This window comes from Bombyx mori, chromosome W, assembly GCF_030269925.1.
Source record: "Bombyx mori chromosome W, ASM3026992v2".
Lineage (NCBI taxonomy): Eukaryota > Metazoa > Arthropoda > Insecta > Lepidoptera > Bombycidae > Bombyx > Bombyx mori.
In genome coordinates this window covers 10673872-10688847 of record NC_085135.1, presented here as the reverse complement: position 1 = coordinate 10688847, position 14976 = coordinate 10673872, and positions in this window count along the sequence as shown.

Here is a 14976-nt window from a genome sequence, read left to right as displayed (position 1 = left end):
TGACTACACACGATGGTCTTTACAGACCCCGACCTCCGCCAGAGCCAAACGCGCACCGCGCACCCACGGACTACTTGAGTTGCCTCAAGAGACACCGATTTCTACCGGGCTACGACTACGTAATAGCTACTGGTACAGTCGAACACAATACGGCCGATAGACTATCCTTACTCGAGTTTTCACCACAATTTAAGCTTGCTCTTCATCATCATCATTTACATCAACCTCGACTGGTATATGACCTGCTGGCATTTTTTTTAGCCTATCGTGTAGGTATTTGTAAGTACGTTTTGAATTTAAAGCTTTCAATGTGTAACGGTCACCATCCAATACTTCAACTACTTACATCCACAGCGCAAACGCACCACACACCTTGAGATAGAAGTTCTAAGGTCTCAGTATAGTTACAACCGCTGCCCCACCATTAAAACCGAAATACGCCACTGCTTCACGGCAGAAATAGGCAGGGTGATGGTACCCGTGCGGTCGATGGCACTATACGGAGCACCCGTCTGGTGCCACGTCCTTACCCACGAGAACGTCGCCGCGCTGCGACGCCGGCAGCGCGCGATCGCAGTCAGAGTCATTCAAGGATACCTCACAGTCTAGTCGTAGGCGAGGCGGCGCGCCCTAGCGCAAGTTCAGCCGGAGCGCGGGGGCTCCAATCTCGGAAGGAGCCGGAGGCGTGGTCTCGTCGTTTGGCGGACCCGTCGGCCATCCTCCGTACCGTCGAGGCGATCTGCCCGGTTCTCGCGGACTGGGTGGGTCGCGACCGCGGAAGTCTCACCTCCGGCTACCTGTACAGACTCACAAGACATCTTACCATCAGCCACCACGCAAACTACAATGCTGCTGTCCTTGGCTTCGTTTTTTTTTTTTTTTTTTTTTTTTTTTTTTTTTTTTTTTTTTTTTTTTTTTTTTTCTTACAATCTAACTAATTCTAACTAAACTAACTACAACTAACTATACTACTATATACAAGAGCCAGGGCAACAGACAGCTGACGAGGGGCCCGCCACCGGCCCCATGCCGCGGCCCCGCCTCTACAAATCAGAGGGGGGGCCGCGGCACTACTTTGGCGCTCACCCGCTAAGAACTCCCCAAGAGGGGAAGGCCGTCGCGGGGAGGGACCGACGTATAGTCACTCCCCATAAGGGGGAGTGGTCCACCCAAGGGGTGGGAAATGGGTCCCCATAAGGGAGCACCCCAACAATGTGGGGGGAAATGACGAGTGTGGACAGCTCAGTCCCATGGGGGCACTCATTATGAGCACTCCCATATCACTCCGGTTAAGCCGACTATCTTACCATAGAAGGGGGTTCAAGTAGCTCCCTTGGTAGCGCCAGGCCATCAGGTGGTCTGGCGTGCAAGGGAGCTAAATTGTGGAGATGCTCGTGGGGTCCACCGTCAGCCCGCTCGTATAGGCCTGTAACTTCACCCGCATGACCTGCGGGATGAGGTGATACCAGGCCGCAGCTGCGTACGTGATACGGGAACGGACATACGTCTTATAAATGCCGAGCTTAGTCCTGACCGGCAACCCGGAGACTAACACCGGCCGGAGGAGGAATCTCGGCCGCCAACGCCGATTTGGCGTGGGCGGTCATCCTCAAACTCCGGTCGATATCGACCCCCAAGTACCGGACGCTGGATCTAAACTCGACATTAGCGCCACGGAGACTGAGCTGTCCCGGGACGACTCTTGTGCGGACCGGACCGAAGAGGATAGCCGCAGTCTTCCCCACGTTGACCGCGACCCTCCATCGGTCCAGCCACTGGGGCAGTAAGTCCAATAGCCTCTGCATCCTCGAAATGGCCGCAGAGGGGAAGTTGGATGACGCGAAGTAGGCGCTGTCGTCGGCAAACAGCGCCAACTTCACGTCGGCTTCCCACGCTTGGAGGTTGCCCTCAAGCGTGGGAATGTCGTTGGTATAGAGAGCGTAGAGGAGTGGTGCCAGGACACTCCCCTGAGGAACTCCGGCCGTGACTGGGCGCACCGACGACTTGGCGCCCTCGACCGCGACAAGGAAGGATCTTCCCTCCAGGTACGACCACAACAGCCGCACATAGGCGTGCTGGAGGTCCGTGTTATGCAACAACTTGTGAACCAGTCCCGCATGCCAGACACGGTCGAAGGCCTTCTCGATATCGAGAAAGACTGCGGCCGTGTACTGGCGCGCGTTGGACCGATCCGCCAAGTGATGCATAACGCGGACCAATTGCAGCGTTGTCGAGTGACCGCTGCGAAACCCGAATTGCTCGGGTCTGAGAAGGATGTGTGGCGACACCCTTCTCAGCAGCAGCCGCTCGAACAACTTGCCCACATGCGACAGCAAGGTGATCGGACGGTAACTGGAGGGATTTCTCCTATCCTTGCCGGGCTTGGGCAAGGCAATGACCTTGCCCAATTTCCAAATTCCCGGGAAGTGTCCTGTGGACAGAACGGAATTGAACAGCCGTGTCATGTATGACACGACCGTTTCAGGGAAGTGGAAGAATGCGAGGGAGGGAATACCGTCCTCACCCGGCGGCTTGCGCCTCTTCATCCGCTTGATGGAGAGGCGCAATTCGCTGGGAGTGATGAAATCATCATCTCCCAACGGTGGCACTGGGGAGGAGAGTAGGTTCGCTACGCTCTCTTCCACCGATTGGTGGAATGCGGCCTCTGAGGATACAGAGTCATTTGGAGCGAACTGCCGCTCCAGCATTGCGGCCAGGACATCGGCGCGGGCCTGAGCCGAGAAGCATCGGTTGCCCCTCTCGTCCACAAGTGGACAAGTGGGGGCAGGCCGATTTGAGAGCTGGCGGCAAAGTCGGTGGAGGGACACGGAAGAGGGGTCCTCACGGGCCTCCTCAATCCGTTCCTCCCACGCATAGCCCCGAAAGGAGCTAATCTTCGCCGCCAACTTCGCTTCCAACTCATTAAGCTCGCGCTTGATACTGGGACAACGAGTTGTCGCCCAGAGCCTCCTCAGGCCCCTCTTCCGGCGAATAATCGCTTTCAGATGGGCCGGGAGTATACCTCTGGGCCCGCCGCTGGGCACAAGAGTCGTCGCCTGGTCGATCGCTCCCCTGATGGAGTCGACAAGGCGGACCGCCGCGTCGTCGACCCCCTCAGGGGTGTTGGGGTCCTGAATTACGGGAAGGTCGACCAGTCGTCTCTTAACGAGCTCCCAGTCGACCTTCGGTCGTAGGGGCGGGGTCGCAACCCGGGTGAGCCCCATACCCAGTGTCACCAGGATAGGGAGATGGGGGGTACCCAGGTCGTACAGTGCCTCGATCGTTACGGGGCACCGTAGCCCCTTATGAACACACACGTCCAGTACATCGGGCTGATATCGCGCGGCGGACGGGACGTGCGTGGGTTCGTCGGGGCCGACCACGGAGTAGTCGCCCCTATCGGCATCTTCTAACAGCCGCCTGCCCACTGCTGTGTTAAGTCGGGAGCCCCACGCGACGTGCTTCGCGTTGAGGTCCCCGACCAGCAGAGCTGGGCGGCTGTCGTAATTCAGGGCCCGTCTTATATCCTCAGGGTGGAACTCAGGCCCCGGGGGTCTATACGCGGCATAAATCCGCATATCTCCCCCCGAGGTGTGTACCCTCACACCGACTGACCTTGTCGATGTGAAGGACAGCAAATCCAACCCATCATGCACCACGTCCCGCCTGACGAGGGCCGCAGTGCCCCTGAACGGCCGCCCGGCAGGGGTAAGCTCGTCACGTCGGTACATGAAGTAGTTTGGAATCCTGAACACATCCTGAGGACGTAGCTTGGTCTCGCCCAGGAGCACAACCTCAGGGTTGTACTCCCGGGCGAGAATCAAGAGGTCGTTCTTACGGGATTTAATCCCGTCGGGGTTCCAGTAGATGATGCGCAACTCCTGGCTAGCCATTGAGCTGCGCAATCATCTGGTAGAACCCCGACAGGAGCACCCCGAAAGGGCTGGCTCCTGAGGCGATCTCACGGATCACTCCGGAGATCACCTCAGATAATTTCTCCCATAGCTTGAGCAGCCATGCAGCAAAGCCGGCAGGCTGGGAGGCCTGCCGACCACTGCGCCGCTCACGCTGCGGGCGGGGTGGGAGGGTTTGCAAATTTGGGCCCGAGGTCGTTGGGTCTTGGGGCTTCTCGATCGACGTTATTTTTATTGGCCTGGATGTAGAGGAGGTGGAGGCTACTGCCTCTTCCGGCTCCACATACTCCACCTCCATTTGTTGAGGCGCCTCTTTTTGTGGCTTGGGTTGGGCAGTTGAAGTACTGCCTGTGGCCTGATTTTGCAATGCTTGTTCTTGGGCCCTTGCCGCAAGTTTCTTCTGCCTTTTTTTTATTTTTTTGTTTTTATTTTTTTTTGCGTTTCTTGCGGCTTTCCCTCCGGTAGAGCGTACTTGTTTTGAGGACGCAACAGCTGGAGCTCTTGGGACTGGAGCGAAAGATGTGGAAGGACGTGGTGGGTTAGCCTCCGCCATCAGCGTTGCCGCTGCGGCGTGGGCCTCCACATTCGTAGGAAGGAGTGTGGGTTGGGAAGGAGGAAGGGAAGATTTTCCCTTCCCCTTACCCTTCCCTTTGGGGATCGGTAAAGGGGCAGCGGTGGGAATAGGAACTGGGTTCGCCCTTGGCCGCGGCACCGGTGGTAATGGAGGGGGAGCGGTTACCCCCATCATCCTCAGCCTCCTGCGGTAGGTTACACACCGTCTGTCGACGGCGGCATGATCCTTACCACAGTTTGCACAGGTGAAGGGGCCCTCCCTCGGCCTCGGGCAGTCCGCCACAACGTGCTCACCTGCACATCGCACGCAGCGGACCGCTCGATGACAATTGTAGGAGGCGTGACCAAAGGCCTGGCAGCGGTGACACTGCGCAGGACCCTTGCCGGGACGCCAACCTTCAACCGTCACCCCCGGCAAGTATAGCAGTTCACTGACTGCATACAAGCGGGCGAGGTCGACCTTCGAGAGGTGGTCTAGAGCTACATGAAAAATGCAGCTCGGCCTACCCCTCTTGGCCTCTATACACCGGGCATAGCGCGCCGGGAATCCCAGTTCTTTGAGGGCGTTGATGACTGCTGCCGAGTCCGTGTCGGCAGGGAGGCCCCGAATCGCTACCTTAGTGGGGATGTCCTCCGACATTGCATAACAGTACCACTTAATGGTACTGTCCGCGGCAGAAGCCCCCGACAGGTACGACTGGACCGCCCTGTATTCCTCCACGGACGTAGGCAGGAATCGAAAACCGGACCCATGGGGCCTCACCGAAGGAGCTCGGCCTAGTCGCTCCCTAATGGCGGCCATGTGGCTAGGCCAATTAGGGAGCACCTCCACCAATATAGGTGGGTGGCGTTTGAGCTCTACGGCGCGGCCCCTAGTGCCCGGGGTAGGAGTGGCTGATGTAGTTGGGACAGTAGCTCTTGGAGGGATGGAACGGGTTGGAGGACGAACTGCGGCTTTGGCCGTGTACGAAGTTCTTGGAACGGTAGCTGGAGCAGCTGGGATTGAAGGAGACTGCGTATGCGTACTGTTATACGGGTTCTGGATATTGCCTTTTTTAAAAAAACTTTTAAACCAACAAACGTGTTGTCACGACGGAGATCGAAAATGGACTGAGGCTAATGGGAATTGTAGTTTACTGCTGGCCACTAGAAACACTGACTGAGCAGGGAAATAGGGATGTGTCAGCAGTAAAGGGTACAGGGCCGTCTTATAACAACCCCCCGCATAAGAGTAAACTTACGGGTTTAAGTAAGTTTGCGAAAGAAAAGGTAAGTTGATGGTAAGTGGGAGTTTATTCCATACGGAGACGAGGCTGAGGGTGAGGAGCTGGTGAGCTTGTAGAAATACTATCTGGTTCTTTTGTTATTGAAAGTCTTTTACGAAAGACACATTTGTTGGTTTTTACAAAATAGAAAATAGCAATAGAACTTAAAATTATAAAAAATGAAACTATGCTAAAACTAAAACTAACATAATCAGAAAGATCATCCAGGAAATCATCGGGACTTTCATCGGTTGGCTTAATAGGTAAATCGTGAATTACATTCAAATTGTCAAGGTTAACATAGCGCAACTGGGGTATTGATACATCGATGCTCATTTTGGAGAACTTCATTACATTACAACAAATGTCCTTAATTATATTAAAATTTGAAACAACAGGATTAACATCAATTTTGTAAGTATTTTTTGCTTCTAATTTATTTTCTTTACAGAATGCTGTGCAACCTGGATTCAAGGTAAGTATTCCAGTTCCGGATATTATAGTATCTGTTGTTTTACGGTCACATTCAATAGTCAACTTTTCATTGCTTGATTCTACATAGATCCATTTGTTATTATTTAGCTCATGCCAGATATCAACTGTTCCGTATATGAATTTCGTAATACAAGTTTCAGGTAAAGTTTCTAAAGCTTTAGTGATGATTTCCGTTTCACAAATTGGATGATTGACAACACTGAATGTGTCTACAAGGTTACAAATATAATTATGTCCAATGATTATCTTACAGGAACTTATTCTATCAAGGATAAAGTATAGTTTCTTATTTTCACTAATTCCAATGAATGGTTTCGTTGCAGTTACAAGTGCAAATGAATTTGGAGATTTAGGATTGTGCGGTACAGGTATAGGTATGACTTTATATAAATTGTAAGTCTCTATATTCACGAGAGGGATTTTGACTACAAATACAAGATTGTTGTCGACGACATATGATACTATTTCTGCAAGATTCATTAGGATATTAATATTATCTAAGTTCAATTCTACAGGGAAGTCATTAAATCTAGGTAAATTCTTAACATTACTAACTAGGTCTACATATAATTGCTTAGGAGTAACAATAGAAGGATGAAGAGTATTTGTTTTTGAAAACAGGACACTGTTTACAAGGTCTTCGATTTTGAATGAAAGTGTTAACAGATTGCCTTGCAACACATTTATAATTTCGTCTAAGTTTGTTCTAAAGCTAACAGAATTAGTGACCACAGAGATGTTTTTAACCGAAAGAGATAATTTTTCGATAGCTTCATCAAGTAAGAATTGGTTCTTATTAAGTTCATTTATAGTAGCGTTAAAGTTTGAAATAGCTGATTTAGAAATGTAAATACTTTGTTTCAGATTGAAATTGATATCCTTATTGGCTTGTTGTATTTTAGCAATAGCTCTATTATATTTATGTGCATCATCTTCATTTAGGGTTCCGAAGATGTGTTTGAAAACAGTTCCAATACCAGCAAACCAAGCAGAGCGTTTTAAATTAGAAGGTGTCAGATGTGAAATGGATTCAAAGTCTCGGATAATATCTTTGAATAGGGAGTCAAGTGGTTGGATCAAGTTATGACATTCAAAGTGATTGATAGATTCACTTTGTTGACAGAGATAGCGTATAGTACTAAAGACGTTTTTAATGTTATCTATGTGGATTGGGGCAAAGGATATGTCAAATGGAATGACGATGTGAATGTGGTCATTCATAATTTTCGCAACTCCATACGGGTCGAAATAGACGCCAGGGCTCGAGGTGATAGTATGAGTGTACTCTTCCTTTTCATCTCCCAGGATAGGATTACAGATCGTGAGTCTGCAAGAAGAACAATAAAGGTAGGTAATTGTTATTAGGTTTAGTTTTCTTTTTACGATCATCTATTTCCCGCTTCATGTGCAATCTTGACCTCATCAAAGTGATGTTTAACATGTCGTCGGTTTATTAATAGGGATAAGGTGTTGTTACCATGGATTTTGACTATCTTATAGGGTCCTTTCCATACGGGTGACAGAGCTTTCCTTAGTCGTAGGTGATTTTTTAGGTAAACATAATCTCCAACTTTATATTTTACAATTCGAGTGTGTCGATCATAGTATTCCTTTGATCTTTCCTTGGATGCCTGAATATTCTGGAGTGCTTTCTCTCTTGATAGTCTAAGTTTATGGTTTAACATTTTCAGGTATTCGGGATAAGTCGTGTCAGCGTGGAGTTCATAAATGGAGTCTGGTATGAAAGGTTTGTGGCCAAACAGGAGTTCGTAGGGAGTGAACTGGGTTGTAGTATGGACATTGGTATTGTAAGCTAACATTGCTGTAAAAACGTATTTATGCCAGTTGTTTTGGTTTTCGTTGATAAATGACTTTAAATATTCTTTAAGAGTGGAGTGGCTGCGTTCAAGTGCACCTTGGGTTTGTGGATGATATGGTGAAGCCCATATTTGTTTTATTTTAAGGAATTCACAGGTCTTTTTAAAGAGGTCAGCTGTGAAATTTGTGCCTTGGTCGGTTACGATCATTTTAGGGATTCCGAATATTGAAATAAAGTGGACTAAACATTCACAAGTATCTTCTGCCGTAGCATTGGATATAGGGTAGGCACAAGAATATTTCGTTAAGTCATCTTGAATCGTGAGTATAAACCGCAATTGGATAGTACCGGCTTCTGGTAGAGGGCCAACGATATCAATGCTAATTCGATCAAAGGGTTTTGTTGAGGAAGTGGTTATTTGCATTGGCGCTCGGTTTATTTTACGTAGGGCTTTGTTGGATTGGCATAGAGAGCAGTGTTTGACGTAATTGTCTATATCGGATCTGATTCCTTTCCAGAAATACTTCTCCTTAATTCTATTATACATGCGAGGTGAACCTAGATGTCCAGCGATAGGTATGTTGTGATTCTCTTTCAGGATTTTAGGTATTTCGCTCAGTGTGGGGTAAATTATGGAATCGTGATAAATGTTGACTGCGATATTAGTGTCATGGAAAAGATAATTTATCATATTGTATATTTTGGTAAAAGATAATTTTTCGAAAACATTTTTGAAATCTGTTATAGCTATTTCTGTTGTCGTTTCGGTGAGCATAATTTCGTCTCTAGCTTTCTTTAATGTGTTGAATATGTCCTTATATGAGGACTCATCGAAGTGGTGAACTTTTGTGAAGAGAAGGTAGAAGGTTTTCCCGGAGCTTGAGAATTTTTTGAATGTATAAAGCTCCTTTTCGTCGTTAATGATGTTGTCTGAATTTTCGTTATTACTTAAAATTTCTTCGATATATGGGTTTGATTCGTCAAGGTCAATAGATGTGGGTATTATTATGATTTTACAAGAGCTTTTCATTATACTTTGGTTATGTTCTTTTATGTTCGTGTTGAAGGTAAGGGTATTGGATTTATTGGACATAGCTTTTAAAAATTTAGGATAGTCATCATTTGATGAATCTAGGATAGCTAGAGGATCAATGACCTCGTTATTATCGTTGGGTTCTAGAGGGGTACCGAGTGGGCTGAAATCTAATGGACAGTCATCGTAAGGACTTATGTCGCTAAGAGGACCGAGGTCGATGAGTTCGCTTTCTGGTGTAGGTTCGACTTGGGTAGAATTTGGATTAGTAACGTTTTGGTCTTCAGATGGTTTCAAGTGATTGTCCTTTGTTGCATCAGGGTCGACTGGTAGGTTTGATTCTTCAGTGGGTTTGGGCGATAGACTTTCTACTGGGTTTACAGGGAAACGTGATAAGGCGTCGGCGTTACAATTAGTTTTCCCTTTTTTGTATTTGATGTCATAGTCATATTCTTCAAGTTTTAGTCTCCAACGAATAAGACGAGATCCAGGATCTTTACAATTGAATAGCCACTGTAAAGGTTTGTGGTCTGTTATGATCGTAAAGCGACGACCATAAAGGTAAGGTCGGAATGTTTTGGTGCCGAACACTATTGCTAGACATTCTTTTTCAGTCACGCTGTAATTACATTCGGCTTTATTTAAGGTGCGTGATGCGTATGAGACTGGGCGGTCTCGCCCTATAGGTCCTTGTGATAGGATGGCCGATATCGCATAGTTAGAGGCGTCACAGGTCAACAGGAAAGGCGAATTGAAGTCAGGATAGATAAGGATGGGTGCTTCTACTAGTTTATTTTTTAGATTTTCGAAATTAAGTTGCTGTTCATTAGTCCAATTGAATGGGGTGTCCTTTTTTAAAAGCGAAGTAAGAGACTTAGCAAGCTTAGAGAAGTCGGGAATGAAGCGCCTGTAATATGATACAAGGCCTAAGAAAGATTTGATATCTTTCTGTGATTTTGGGACAGGATATTGGGTTACGGCCTTGACTTTGTCAGGATTAGGCTTAACGCCGTCTCTTGTGATTATATGGCCTAAGTAAGTTACCTCTTTCCGAAGGAACTCACATTTTTCGGGCTGCAGTTTTAAATTAAATCTTCTTAGTCTTTCGAATACGACTCTGAGATTCTGGATGGCCGTTTTAAGGTCAAACGCATATAGGACAATATCATCGAGATACGAGAAGCAACGAGACCCTTGGAGGCCTGTGAGGCATGTATTCATCAGTCTTTGGAATGTGGACGGGGCATTTTTTAAGCCGAAGGGCATCCGGTTGAACTGGAAATGTCCCTGCGGGACAGAGAAGGCTGTTTTGGGTGCATCTTCCGGTTTTATTAGAAGTTGATGGAATCCAGATGAAAGGTCGAGGGTGCTGAAGTATTGACTCTTTCCTAATTGGTCGAGTATCTCAGTCATTTGAGGGATAGGGTACACTTCACCGACAGTTATGTCGTTGAGTTTCCGATAGTCGATTACTATCCGCCATTTCTTTTGGCCGGAAGCATCAGCTTTTTTAGGAACCACCCAGATGGGGGAGGACCAAGGAGAGGAAGATGGAGTGATAATATCTTGGTCCAACATTTTATTGATTTGGGTTTCTACTTCTTGTTTATGGCATTCCGGGAACCGATATGATTTAGTGTGGATTGGAATGTCATTAGTGGTTTTAATTTCGTGTTGGATGCTTGGAGAAAAGGATAATGGCTCGTCAGGAAGATGAAATATATCAGAGTAATCTGAACATAGATTAAGAAGGGCATCAATTTCCTCTTGATTTAAATGAGATGTTCTTAAAGAATCTAGTACCTTTTTTGTACGTCTAGTTACATTCTCGACGTTCAGGAGAGTCTGAATTGGGTAGGTGTCTATTTCATCTAGTTTTAATTTAAGGTTACGTCTGATTTTAGTAGGTTTGTTAGAAATATTAACGACTGGAATGTTTACTCTTTTGTTTTCTTTTACCTTTACAAGGCAGTTTGCCGTAAGGAGTGTTTTGGAAAGGTGCTGATCTATTATAACACCTTCTTTTAATTCTGGATTTACGACGGAACATTCAATCACTGTTTCCGTACGTGGGGGAATGATATAATATTGATCGAAGAAGTGTATTTTGATTTCATTACGATTTTTTTTTAGGACATCGCGACTATAGTCAATATTGCAACTGTTAGCTGTTAGGAAATCGTTTCCTATGATACCATCATAGGGTAGGTTTATATTTTTTATTAACTGAAATTTATGGTTTATTAATTTGTTGTCATTGATTTTAAATTTTAGATTAAAGTAACCTAATGTAGGGGTGGCTTCTTCGCCGGGATCGATGCCTTTTATGTTTATTGGTTCGGGAGTTATAGGTGGTTGTTTGAGAACACATGATTGTTTTAGTAGACAAATGGCAGATCCTGAGTCCACTAAGAGTGTGAGTGGAATGTCGGACACTGGTGATTCCACCAGCACATGAGGTAATAACTTCTTTGAGGTATCGATGTTAATTTCGTAAATTTCCTTACAGTTGGAGAGTGCCGGCGTTGGCACAGTAGTTGATGGCCTTTTTTTTTTTTTTTTTTTTTTTTTCGGGCCGGGGGCCGAACCTCCTACGAGGTCCCCGCGCCTAGGGGGCGCGCGGGGTATGTGAGACTCAACGATCTGCAGGTGTTGAGAGCAGATCGCGGGCCCAAGGATTTTAGGGCCCACCCACTAAACGACTCCCCTGCACTCTTACACCCGACGTCCGATCTCCGTCCGGGGTCAGAACCCGTTCAGAGTAGGGGGGTTCCCGCGGTCAACACTACAACCAGACACGCGGCGCCACCCCGAGGACGCCCGACCGACGGGTCGTCGAGGCGATAGTCGACGACCAACGACGTCAGTCTCCGCGGTACGGCGGCCCTACCAGGCAGTAGTTGATGGCCTAAGGTTTCCTTTCTCAGATGTTGGTTTCAGAGTGCTAGATTTGTCTGAATTGAGTCCGTCAGTTTGGGGCTGGTTACCCTGTCGGTTAGACTTGGATATAAGATTAAGTCTGTCAGTTTGGGGCTGGTTACCCTGTCGGTTAGACTTGGATATAAGGTTAAGTCTGTCAGTTTGGGGCTGGTTACCCTGTCGGTTAGACTTGGATATAAGATTAAGTCTGTCAGTTTGGGGCTGGTTACCCTGTCGGTTAGACTTGGATATAAGGTTAAGTCTGTCAGTTTGGGGCTGGTTACCCTGTCGGTTAGACTTGGATATAAGGTTAAGTCTGTCAGTTTGGGGCTGGTTACCCTGTCGGTTAGACTTGGATATAAGGTTAAGTCTGTCAGTTTGGGGCTGGTTACCCTGTCGGTTAGACTTGGATATGAGGTTAAGTCTGTCAGTTTGGGGCTGATTAAATGTGCTGCTTTTCGTATATTGACCCGGACAGCACCTACGCGAGCCAGGATCTAGTTTAAAGTATCGACTGTGTCTATTCCTTCATCGTTAACATCGTGGATTACGTCATGGGTATTCGTGAGATGTTCTGTGAAATTAATACGATTAGTAGGGACATTGTTTAGTCGAGGTTGGAAAGTGCGCGGATTTTGGTTTATTTGAAATCTTTTGTTGTTGAATTCACGCTTCTGACAGTTTTCAAGAGTATGGCCGTTGGCCTTGCAGTATCTGCAGAAATACGAACTGTTACTGCTTGGGTTGGTGTTATTGGTTGACTGGCGATTTATGTTGTGGTTAAACGTTGTCGGTCTAAACTGATGGTAATCTCTAGGTTGGTTTGGTCGGTAATTGGGACGTGAATACGTGTTTTTATTAGAGGGCCCCGGAATAAAGTTATGCTTCCTTTGCGAGGCCTCTAAAATTTTCTCTTCGGAAAGGGCAAAGTTGATAGCTTCGTTTAGGTCACTTGGGTCACGACATCTAACGATTGTGGAAATTTGGGGCTTTAAGCCCATGACAAAATGATGTAAGGCTAAATCCTGCATAGCAGCGACGCGACCAACGAGTTCGCTTTTCTTTTTTAGTGAAATGTTAATTTCAGTTAATAGTTTGGATAGGCAAGATTCAATTCGTAATGCGAACTGATTGACCGAGTCGTTGTTTTGATAACAACTCTGTAGATCGGAGAGCAAAGCAGAATAGTGCTTCTTTTCACCAAACTGAGTGGTCAAAAACTCGGAAAGCTGCTCCCACGTTTCGAATTCTTTAATTGAGCAAGCACTTTCCGCTTTGCCCTCTAATTGGCTTAGTATATATTTTAATAAGGCGGGTCTTCTTGCGTCGGTTGCTAGGTCATAGGCACTCTGACAGTTGTTGATGAACGGCACTAGCCTTTCTCGTGATCCATCGAAAGGTTTAATAAATTTGAATAGAATGTTTAAATCCATGTTATCAGCGTCCGGTTTAAGGCGTCTGGATTCCTCTTTGGTAGTCATAACAAAATACTCGGCTCGGTTATTATTTCAATGGAATGCGGCCGATAACGCGAGACTTGAGCGAGCGGCTGATTGCTGATTGTGATTTTTGGCGTTGATAGTGTTCAGATTCACTTCGCGAAAATATTTTGAGACACTTACAGATATATAATGGATAATTGATAAAACATTACGAAGGTGTTGTTCCGTTGGTGATGGTGAGTCCAGTCCAGTCGCGGGAAGAAACACTTTTCCACTTTTATGTCACTTTGGTTCACAAGTCACTTGGGAGACGTCCTGGGATATTTAAAATCCCTTTTAGCTGCCACCAAATTGTTATACGGGTTCTGGATATTGCCTTTTTAAAAAAAACTTTTAAACCAACAAACGTGTTGTCACGACGGAGATCGAAAATGGACTGAGGCTAATGGGAATTGTAGTTTACTGCTGGCCACTAGAAACACTGACTGAGCAGGGAAATAGGGATGTGTCAGCAGTAAAGGGTACAGGGCCGTCTTATAACAGTACGCAACTGCGTGGCCTCTAAGTCCATATACCTCGTGGATTCGAGGTTGCCTGCCGTGCTGCTTAGGGCAGGGGCACCTCGAGGCCGAACAGAAGGGATGGGAGATATAGGAGGAGAAGGAGAACGAGGAGGGGTTCTCTTGCACCGTCGTACTTCCGCCGTACTGGCAAGAGCCCTTGGCATAGGAGTGGGTTTAGAAGTGGGAGTGGGTTCAGGACTGCCACTGCGAGAGGAAGAACAAGAAGAGGAGGGAGTCGTGGTATAGGAAGGAGAAGTAGAGGAAGACTCCTCGCTGTTGTCATCCTCCCTAGACCTAGACGACGGTCCTATCCTGGCGCGTTTGTCACCTCCGGATGAGCCCTGGTCCGACTCGGACCTGGCCTTCTTTCGAGACTGAGTGGCCCCCGAACGAGCGGCCGGAGTAGGAAAGGTACTTTCCCCCGGACCGGTCTTCGGGGACCCCTGAGCCTCTCTGGAAGGTCCAGGCCGATTGGCCAGATCAGGGTCCATAAGACCGGGGTTAGGGGTCGAAGGGCGGTGGGCAAACATGCGTGAGACCACAGAACGTCCTTTGGACGGGCCGGGCGTGCTGACTATGGGGGGTGATGTCCCCCCAGACATGTTTTTACCGACTCCTATCTTACCGAGTTCATCGGTCTTCCGAAGTAGTACGGATTCAGAAGTAACAAGAAACTAATACCGATAAGGGAAGGCAACTTGAAGTATAACAATGTAACTAAAACTTTTTTTTTTTTTTTTTTATCAAACTATTAAACAACAATTAAGCAAATTAAGCAAGTGGCCGGTCGATGCTACCGCTATCTATTGAATTTATTGTAAACCTGTTAATGAACTTGTGGCGGGTAGCCATCATACAACGCAAGATAATTGACAGATGCCTGAATCTCGCTTACGACATTTTCAAGATAAAGCGCATATATACAAGTTCCGAACAACAACATTCGGACCGTC